Here is a 10,458-nt window from a genome sequence, read left to right on the forward strand (position 1 = left end):
TAGGATTTACAACACATATTTTGGGGGGACACAATTCAATCCATAAAAGAGACATTCCAGCCCCACCTCTGATATAACGCGGAACGTCAGTCAGGGAAGGGACTGAGGTCAGTGTCGGGAGAGGATCCTGGTGGGCAGGGGTGGGTTAGTCCTACCACATGCTCACATTATGCCAGAAGGAATGCAGACACATTCAGACGCCCGTTGAAGAAAGAAAAGTTAGGGGTTCTTGAATCACAAAGTGGGGTGTGAACAAATCTTGTATCATTCAGTCCCAGGGGAGTAGTGAGGGTAATGAGCACGCAGGGGTAATCTCTAAATTGCACTCCCCCAATTCCAGCACCCAGGGGCAGTGTCTAAATTGTGCCTCCATCCTGCCCCCCCCCCACAAATTTCCAGATGAATAGATGTTGACAGCGGCAAAGAGGAAAAGGAGAAGCCAAGTGGGCCCTGGCCTGTGAGTGATTTCCTAGCATGCCTGTGTCCTGGGCAGCAGGCAGGCTGACAAGTGGGCTTTGGGAGTGCCCAGGCTGCAGCAGGTGACAGTGGCTTTGGCAGCACGAGCAGTGCCTTTGGGCCAGTGAATCATCCTAGTAGATACCTTATCCTAGTAGATATCGACAGCCACAACAGCAGAGAACAGTGCAGAAACATGGCTGAAGCCAGCATCGGCTTTCTGGAGCTTCTCGAGTCCTGCATAGTTTGGTCTTGGACGTATCGCTGGACAGTGTAGTGTCACCCCCTCTGAGAGTGTCACCTGGTGCAGTTCTCACCCCCCTAGTGATGCCATTGGTGCCCCTCTCTGGACTCTGTTCAGGTCCACACAAGGCAGCGGTCTCATGCTACAGAAGAAAAGAATCATGAACAAGTTCAGGTCAGTCATTTTAAGTGTTGAAAAGCCCACTGCGATCTGAAAATGTTCAAATCCAAAGAATCCCCATAACATGTCCCTGTGCTCCAACCCCTTCCCCCATGTCAGGCTCCCCATGGTCTTACCTTTACCTATCAGAGCCCTGGGCACTGTTGCTGCCTGGAAAAGAACATAAACAGGATCTGGTCAGAGCCCACAGGAGATGAGACTAGGAAGAACGGTGTCATGGATTGAATTGCTTTCCCTAAAAAATTTGTGTGCCAATTTGGCTAGGCCATGATTCCCAGTATTGTGAGATTGTCCACCATTTTGTCATCTGATGTAATTTTCCTGCTGTTGTAAATCCTACCTCTATGATGTTAATAAGGTGGGACAGGCAGCAGTTGTGTTAGTGAGGCACGACTCAATCTAAAAGATTGGACTGCATCTTGAGGCAATCTCTTTTGAGATATCAAAGACAGAAATGAGCAGAGCAACAGGGACCTCATGTCACCAAGAAAGCAGTGCCCGGAGCAGAACGTGTTCCAGTCCAAGGGAAGATTGATGAGAAGGACCTTCATCCAGAGCTGACAGAGACAGAAAGCCTTCCCCTGGAGGTGATGCCCTGAATTTGGCCTTGTTGCCTACTTTTCTTTGAGGGATTAAATTTCTCTTTGTTAAAGCCATCCACTTGTGGTATTTCTGTTATAGAAGCACTAGATAATCAACACAAATGGGAATTATGCGGGGGAGGGGCCTCCCCCACGGGCTCTTGTCTACACTATCCCAAAGGTCTCAGGATCAGCCCCCCTCCTTCCATACTTACTTGGTGCTGGAATGTAACTCACTCCTTGTCTTCCTGTGGGAAGAGAGGATTCTGTGAGAAATTGGGGAGGTGGCAGGGCCATGAGGTCCTAGAAGAGCTGGCTAGTCCTAGACCCCCGGGGAAGTTTTCAGAACTGTGACTGCAGACCCAGGGCAGGATAAGGAAACACAAGGAAAGGTGTACAGGGACTGGGCCAACCACCCTCCTGGAAGTCTGTCCTCAGCAGGAACCTTCCCCTGTGACCTGCGACTGTTGGGAATCAGGTCTCCATCACCAGAAGCATTAAGGTGAAAGACGTGGCTTTCATTCTCACATGTGCTTTACAAAGGAGTTAACTGTTAGCACTCAGGGCCCCAGACTGGGTCAGCATGTGTGTGGGTGGTACCTCCCGTAATGAGGCAGGATGGCAATATCCTATCTGGGACTTGAAACCCCCAGTGAAATAAGAAAAACGAGGTGCTATCCCCATCTCTACCTGAGCTCTTCTTCCTGTAGATCATAAAAGCTCCAGCCACAACTCCAACGACCGCAACTCCAAGGACGGCCAGGATAGGGGTGCTGGGCTGGAAAGGCAGTTCTGGAAAGAGAAGGGAGGTGAGGAGCCCTGACTCTTTGGAAGTCTCCAGAGGGACTCCTGCTTTCCCTGAGAAGAAGCTCCACCCTCATCCCCCTCTGTCTTAGTTATCTTGTGCTCCTATAACAGAAATACCACAAGTGGATGGCTTTAAGAAACAGAAATTAATTTTCTCATGGTTTGGGAGGCTAAAAGTCTGAATTCAGGATGCTGGCTCTAGGGGAAGGCGTTCTCTCTGTCGGTGCTGGAGGAAGGTCCTCATTTCTTCAGCTTCTGCTTCCTGGTTCCCTGGAGATCTCCATGTGTCTTGGCATCTATCTTACTCCATCTCTGCTCACTCTCTTGCTTGCTTAATCTCTTCTATATCTGAAAAGATTGACTCAAGACACATTCTCTACTAATCCTGTCTCGTTAACAAAACAAAGACAGTTCATTCCCAAATGAGATTGTAACCACAGGCATAGGGGTTACGATTAACTACACATATTTTTGGGGGACATAATTCAATCCATAACACCCTCCTTACCCAATTTCAGGGTGACGGGATCAGGCAGCCCCTCGTGCTGCACATGGCACAGGTATCTCTGCTCCTTTCCAGAGGGCACCACCACAGCCGCGCACTTCTGGAAGGTCCCGTCGCCCGCAGGCCTGGTCTCCACAAGCTCCATGTCCTGGGTCTGGTCCTCCCCGTCCCGCTGCCAGGTCAGGGTGATCTCAGCTGGGTAGAAGCTCAGGGCCCAGCACCTCAGTGTGACCTCATGGTCAGAGATGTGATGGCTGGTCATGTGTGTCTTTGGAGGCACTGAAGGGAAGAGTCAGAAAATTTAGGAACTCTGCATTACCTCCCATGGGCCACTTGAGAAGGGCTCATCTGATCATTCTTAGAAGGGTCAGGGCAATTAGGGTGAGGGAGGAAGTGCAAACCCAGACCCCAGCCTGGACCAGGGATCTGGGATCTCCTATTCCTTGGAAAGTTCTAGAATCAGGGTGAGGCAGCCTAGAGTGAGAGGCTCCAGGTGATTGAGGGGAAGAACTGGGATTTCTAATTCTGACTTGGGTGGAGGCCTAGAAACTCAGAAAAGCTGGTATCAGATCTCCAGACTCATTGAGTGTGGGGCAGAGAATAAGGCTTGGGGGAGAAAGTCTTTGAGGGTTCCCAAGGTCAACTCCAGGATCAAGGAGACCTGCTGATCATCTCCCCTACTATCCCCAGAGAGAGCGGATCCCTTACCTGTCTCTGAGAAAAAGGAGGACTCCTCTGGGCAAGTCACTCTCTGGTACGGGATGTGGAAATCTGGGCTAACTCCTCACTCTCCACACCCATGCGATGGGGTATTCTGGCTATTTCATTTTCCTTCCCTCCTTTTGAGAGGCTGGCAGGGCAGACACAGGCCCAGCTCAAAGGGATTTCGGGGAGGGGCCCTGCATCCCTTGTACCTGAGCGCTGCAGCGTCTCCTTCCCGTTTTCCAGGTATCTGCGGAGAGACTCCACGCATTCCTCCTTCAGGTAAATCGCCACGTGCTTTTCATTACCGGCCTCCTCCCACTTGCGCTGGGTGATCTGAGCGGCCATGTCCGCCGCTGTCCAGGAGCGCAGGTCTTCACTCAGGGCGATATAATCCGCACCGTCATAGGCAAGCCCGTAGAACCCACGGATGAAGCGTCCATCCGGCCCCACTCCGCAGCCCTACATCCTCTGCAAGGTGTGAGACCCTGGCCCCGCCCCGCGGCTGGCCCCTCCCCCGCGGCCGGCCCCGTCCCCGCGAGGCCAAAGAGCATTGATTGTTTATAGGCAATTTGGTTCTAAAGTGAAAAGGAAACAAGAACGAATCCCCTCGACTATTTACTGATCGAGGGGCCTGGCGGGTCGCGCGGCCTCGGGGTGAAGTTCTTACCGGGAGACTCGGGGCGACCCCAGCTCGTCCGTGGGGACGACGGAACTCGTGGCCTGCGACCCGGGCTCGGCGTCACTCACCCGCGTAGCTCTGGTTGTAGTAGCTGCGCAGGCTCCGCAGTCCCACATGAAAGGATTGTGCAGAGGCACTGTAGACCCGCGTGTTGGGGTTCCAGTACTCCGGCCCCTCCTGCTCCATCCACGGCGCCCGCGGCTCCTCCCTCAGATTCGCGGCGTTGCTGTCGAACCGCACGAACTGCGTGTCGTCCACGTAACCGACGGCGATGTATCGCGGCTCCCCGCGGTTAGGCCGGGACACGGCTGTGTCGAAATACCCCAGGGAATGGGAGCCTGGGGGCGAGGAGCGGCTGAGACCACCGCCCCTCCACCCGCGCCGCGCCCGGGTCCAGGTCGATCCGGGCGGGGAGAGGACGGCTGGCGAGAGGCTCCTGGACGGAGAAGGGGCGTGGGGAGGAGCAGGGCCGGGATGTAGGGGTGGGAGAGGAGGGCCTGGGCGATGGAGATGGGCGTCAGGACGGAGCGGGGGAGGGGGACGCGGCTTCCCCGAGGGTCGTGCGCCCCGGCTGGGCGGTCCCCTCTCTCCTGCCTCTGCTGAGGTTGTTTCCCTTCCGACCCCGCACTCACCTGCCTGGGCCTGGGCCAAGGTCCACGAGAACAGCAGGAGGAGGGCCTGGGGCACCATGACCAGGGTACTGGGGTTCAAGGGACGATCTGTGTCTTGGCGGGTCCGAGCTGATCTAACGGGAACCGCGGTGGCGGTGATTGGCTTCTCCAGAAATCGGAGACCCAATTGGAGTGAGAACTGGGGCCGCGTCTTCTGTCCAGGCAGAAAGAGCTGCTTCAGGTTGTGAGATGAAGTGCAACTCCGGGGAGACGGAGAATCCACAAGGCTAGGTTTCCTCGCCCCTCATACCGGCATCAAGGCCTGAAAGCCAAGCCCCGGTACTGGGACTTTGCCCTGAACCGTCTCCTTCTGCACGGATCCTTCTTTGCTACACTGTCTCATCGATTCCTGGGCCAGGGCCTGCTTAAGTCAGAAGTTCTTGTTTCAGAATCTCTGTTTTGTTGTTGTGTGCCCTGGTGTGGGATTCATAGGTCCTATATGACAGTAGAACTGCCCCATAGAGTTTCCTAAGCTGTGATCTTTAAAGGAGCAGGTCACCAGGTCTTTTCTCCTGCAGCGCAGCTGGTGGGTTCCACTGACCTTTGGATTATGAGCCAAGAGCTTAACCATTGTGCCACCAGGGCTTGTTAGAATTTCTATTCATTCTTACAAATTATTGAGGAACCGAAAGAGATTTTGTTTATGTGGGTTATATGTACTGATATTACTCATACGAGAAATTGAAACAATTAAAAAATTTAAATTAATTTAAAATAACGATAACACATTAAATGTTAACAGAGATAATATATTTGCCTGGAAATTTTATTTTCCAAAATAAAACAATGTGGTGAGAAGAGTGGATTATTTTACATTTTTGCACATCTTTCTTAGAAGAATAGAAGACTTCTGGATTTTCAAATCTGCTTTGGCATTCAATCTGTTGTTTTGGTTGCTGTGCACCCAAAAAAGTTCAGCTTCATGCAAACATGAAGTTGGAAAAGGGAGGAGCATTTTTAATAGGCTTTCCAAGTAATTGTGAATGATCATCTCTGATACTTCATTAAATCTACCAAAGTGATAATTTCTTTTACTTATTTACTGTGCTTTAGGTGAAAGTTTACAGCTCAAGTTAATTTCTCATACAAAAATTTGCACACATATTGTTATGTGACACTAGCTGCAATCTCTATAATGTGATAGCACGCTCCCCCTTTCCACCCAGGTTTCCCATGTCCATCCAACCAGCTCCTGTTCCTTTCTGCTTTCTAGTCCTGCCTCCAGACAGGAGCTACCCATTTGGTCTTGGGTGTTTGCTTGAACTAAGAAGCACACTCTTCACGAGTATTATTTTATGTTTTACAGTCCAGTCTAATCTTTGTCTGAAAAGTGGGCTTCAGGAATGATTATAATTCTGGGTTAACATGGCATCTGGGGCCATAACTTTGAGGGTTCCTCCAGTCTCAGTCAGACAATTAAGTCTGGACATTTTGTGTGAATTTGAGTTTTGCTCCGCAGTTTTTTCCCGCTCCATAAGAGTCTGTTGTATTCCCTGTCAGGGCCGTTATTGGTGGTAGTCGGGGACCATCTAGTTCTTCTGGTCTGAGGGTGATGGAGTTTCAGGTTTATGGGGCCCTTTTGTCTCTTGGGTAACATTTTTATTGTGTCTTTCTTTGGTGTTCTTTATTCTCCTTTGCTCCCAGCAGCTTGGGACCAATTGATGCATCTTAGATGGCCCCATGCAAGCTTTTAAGACCCTAGGTGCCACTCACCAAAGTGGGGTGCAGAACATTTTCTTGATAAACTTTGTTATGCCAATTGACTTAGATGTTCCCTGAAACCATGGTCCCCAGACCCCAGCCCCTGCTACTCTGTCCCTCAAAGTGTTTAGTTGTATTCAGGAAACTTCGTAGCTTTTGCTTTAGTCCAGTTGTGCTGACTTCCCCCGTAGTGTGTGTTGTCCTTCCCTTCACTATCTAGTTAGTGAATTCCCCTCTCCCCCCAACCCCCTTGTCACCATCAAAGAATGCTTTCTTCTGTGTTTCAACCTTTTCTTGAGATCTTATAATAATGGTCTCAGAATATTTGTCCTTTTGCGACTGACTAATTTTACTCAGCATAATGCTTTCCATATTCATCCCTGCTGTGAAATGTTTCTAGGATTCATCACTGTTCTTTATCATTGCATAGTATTCCATTGTGTGTATGTACCATAATTTGTTTATCCATTGGTCTGTTGATGGGCACCTAGGTTGTTTCCACCTTTTTGCTATTCTGAACAGTGCTGCAGTGAACATGGGTGTACATATATCTGTTTGTGTAAAGGCTCTTATTTCTCCAGGATATATCTCAAGGAGCGGGATTGCTGGATCATATGGTAGGTCTATTTCTAGTTTTTAAAGGAAGCGCCAAATCCAATTTCCAAAGTGGTTGTACCATTTGACATTCCCAGCAGCAGTGCATAAGTGTTCTAGTCTCTCCACAACCTCTGTAAAAGTTATTATTTTCTGTTTTTTGTATTAGTGCCAGCCTTGCTGAAGTGAGATGGTATCTCATTGTAGTTTTGTTTTGCATTTCTCTAATGGCTGGTGATCCTGAGTATTTCCTCATGTAAGTGTTAGCTGCCTGAATGTCTTCTTTGGAGAAGTGTTTATTTGTGTCCTTTGCCCATTTTTTAACTGGGCTATTTGTCTTTCTGTTGTTGAGGTGTTGCAGTATCTTGTAGATTTTAGAGATTAGACCCTTATTGAATATGTTGTAGTCAAACATTTTTTCCCAGTTTATAGGTTGTCCTTTTACTCTTCTGCTGAAGTCTTTTGATGAGCATAAGGAGCTCCCATTTATTTCATTTTCTCTTCTGGTGTTTGCGTATTGTTAGTTATGCTTTGTATTCTGTTTATGCCATGTAATTAGGGCTTCTAGCATTGTCCCTGTTTTTTCTTCCATGATCTTTATTGTATTAGATTTTATATTTAGGTCTTTGATCCATTTTGAGTTATTTTTTGTACATGGTGTGGGGTATGAGTCTTGTTTCATTTTTTTTTGCAGATGGATATCCAGGTATGCCAGCACCATTTGTTAAAGAGTCTATCTCTTCCACATTTACCAAATATCAGCTGCTCATAGGTGGTTGAATTTAGATCTGGATTCTCAGTTCTGTTCCATTGATCTATGTGTCCGTTGTTGTAACAGTACCCATGCTGTTTGGACTACCATGGTCATATACCTTTGGTAGTACTGGTGTTAACTCTTCTCTGAAAGTTTGGTAGAATTCTCCAGTGAAGCCATCAGGGCCAGGTCTTTTTTTGTTTTTGTTGGGAGTTTTTTTTTTTTTTTTAATTACCTCTTCAATCTCTTCTTTTGTTATGGGTTTATTTAGTTTTTCTACCCAGGGTTGTGTTAGTTTAGGTAAGTACTGTGTTTCTAGAAATTTGTCTTTCCTCTAGGTATTCAAATTTGTTGGAGTACAGTTTTTCATAGTATTCTGTTATGATTCTTTTAATTTCAGTTGGGTCTGTTGTGGTATCACCCTTCTCATTTCTTATTCAGGTTATTTGCTTCCTCTACTGCTTTTCTTTTGTCAGTTTGGCCAGTGGTTTATCAATTATGTTGATCTTCTCAAAGAACCAACTTTTGGTCTTGTTGACTCTTTCAATTGTTTTTCTATTCTCTGTTTCATTTATTTCTACTCTAGTTTTTATTATTTTCTTTCTTCTGGTGTTTGAGGGCTTCTATTGATGTTCTCTTTCTATTTGTTCAAGTTGTAGGGTTAATGTTTTGATTTTAGCCCTTTCTTCTTTTTGGATGTATGCATTTATTGCTATAAATTGACCTCTGAGCGCTGCTTTTGCTGTGTCCCAAAAGTTCGGTAGCATGTGTTTTCATTCTCATTTGATTCTATAAATTTCTTTATTCTGTCAATTTCTTCTGTAACCTAATAGTTATTGAGCAAGGTGTTCTTCAGTTTACATGTATTTGATTTTATTTCCTTGCTTTTTCTATTACTGGTTTCACTTTTATGGCTTTGTGGTCAGAAAAGATGCTTTGTAATAATTTGATGTATTGGATTCTGTTAAGGCTTGCTTTGTGGCCTAATATGTGGTCTGTTCTGGAGAATGTTCCATGTGTGTTGGAAAGTATACTTGGCTGCTGTTAGGTGGAGTGTTCTGTGTGTATGAGAGCAAGTTGGTCGATTGTGGCATTTAGATCTTCTGTGTCTTTATTGAGCTTCCTTCCAGATGTTCTGTCCTTCACTAAAAGTGGTGTGTTGAAGCCTCCTACTACTATTGTGGAACTGTCTATTTCTCTCTTCAGTGCTATTAGAGTTTGTTTTATGTATTTTTTTTTTTGATGCATAAATATTTATTATGGTTATGCCTCCTGGTGTATTGACCCTTTAATCATTATATGGTGTCCTTCCTTATCCTTTGCAGTGGATTTTGCTTTAAAGTCTATTCTGTCAGAGATTAATTTTGCCACTCCTGCTCTTTTTTTGATTGTTGTTTGGTTGATACATGTTTTTCCATCCTTTTAGTTTGTTTGTGTCTTTGAGTCTAAGGTGTGTCTCTTTTAGGCAGCATGTAGATAGATCGTGGTTTTTTCTTAATCCACTCTGCCACTCTCTGTCTCTTTATTTGTGCTTTTAGTTTATTTACATTCAGTGTAATTATTGATAGGTTTGAATTTAGTGCTGTCATTTTGATTTTTTTTTGTCATGTGGACATTTTCTTTGTTTCACTTAATTTTCTGTGCTGAGTCATTTTTCTTTATGTATTTTCTTTTCATCTTTTTCATTGTTGTTGATTTTGTATTTGCTGAGTCTTTATGTTTTTCTTGTTTTTTATTTTGATGTGTAGGTTTATTAGTTTCCTTTGTGGTTACCTTAAAAATTACCTGTATTTTTCTAAGTTTAAAGCAATCTTTTATTTCTTGATATTGCCTTAACTTTCTCTCCATATGAAAATCCTATGACTACACTATTTAGTCCCTCTTTTTGTTTTAATGTTGTCATCTTTCATATTGACCTCTCTGTTTCCCTATTTGAGTGGTTTAGCTTTGATTTATTTTTGTGAATCCTTATCTGGGTTGATATCTGGTTGTTCCGTCCTGTCTTGGGTTGTTATCTGATATTATTAATTCCCTAGCCGGAGGACTCCCTTTAGTATTTCTTATAATTTTGGTTTAGTTTTTACAAATTCCCTTAACTTCTGTTTATTTGGAAACTCCCTAATTTCATCTTCATATTTAAAAGACAGTTTTGCCAGATATGTAATTTTTGGTTGGCAGTTTTTTTCCTTCAAGTCTTTACAAATGTTGTCCATTGCCTTCTAGCCTGCATGGTTTCTGCTGAGTAATCAGAACTTAGTCTTGTTGACTTTCCTTTGTAGGTGACTTTTCGTTTATACCTAGCCGCTCTTAAAATTCTCTCTTTATCTTTTGTTTTGGCAAGTTTGATTGTAATATGTCTTGGTGACTTTCTTTTGGGATCTACCCTGTGTGGGTTTTGATGAGCTTCTTGGATAGATATCTTCTCATCTTTCATGATGTCAAGGAAGTTTTCTGCCAACAAATCTTCAACAATTCTCTCTGTATTTTCTGTTATCCATCCCTGTTCTCATACTCCAATCACTTGTAGGTTATTTCTCTTGATAGAGCCTCACATAATTCTTAGGGTTTCTTCTTTTTTTTT

At 45.4% G+C, this 10,458-nt stretch overlaps 1 pseudogene; it reads right to left on the reverse strand.

The window, feature by feature from the left end:
• Positions 1 to 998: 998 nt before the first annotated feature.
• Positions 999 to 4,847, reverse strand: LOC126062423 (popy Class I histocompatibility antigen, A-1 alpha chain-like; annotated as a pseudogene).
• Positions 4,848 to 10,458: the final 5,611 nt, after the last annotated feature.

Source organism: Elephas maximus, chromosome 1, assembly GCF_024166365.1.
Source record: "Elephas maximus indicus isolate mEleMax1 chromosome 1, mEleMax1 primary haplotype, whole genome shotgun sequence".
Lineage (NCBI taxonomy): Eukaryota > Metazoa > Chordata > Mammalia > Proboscidea > Elephantidae > Elephas > Elephas maximus.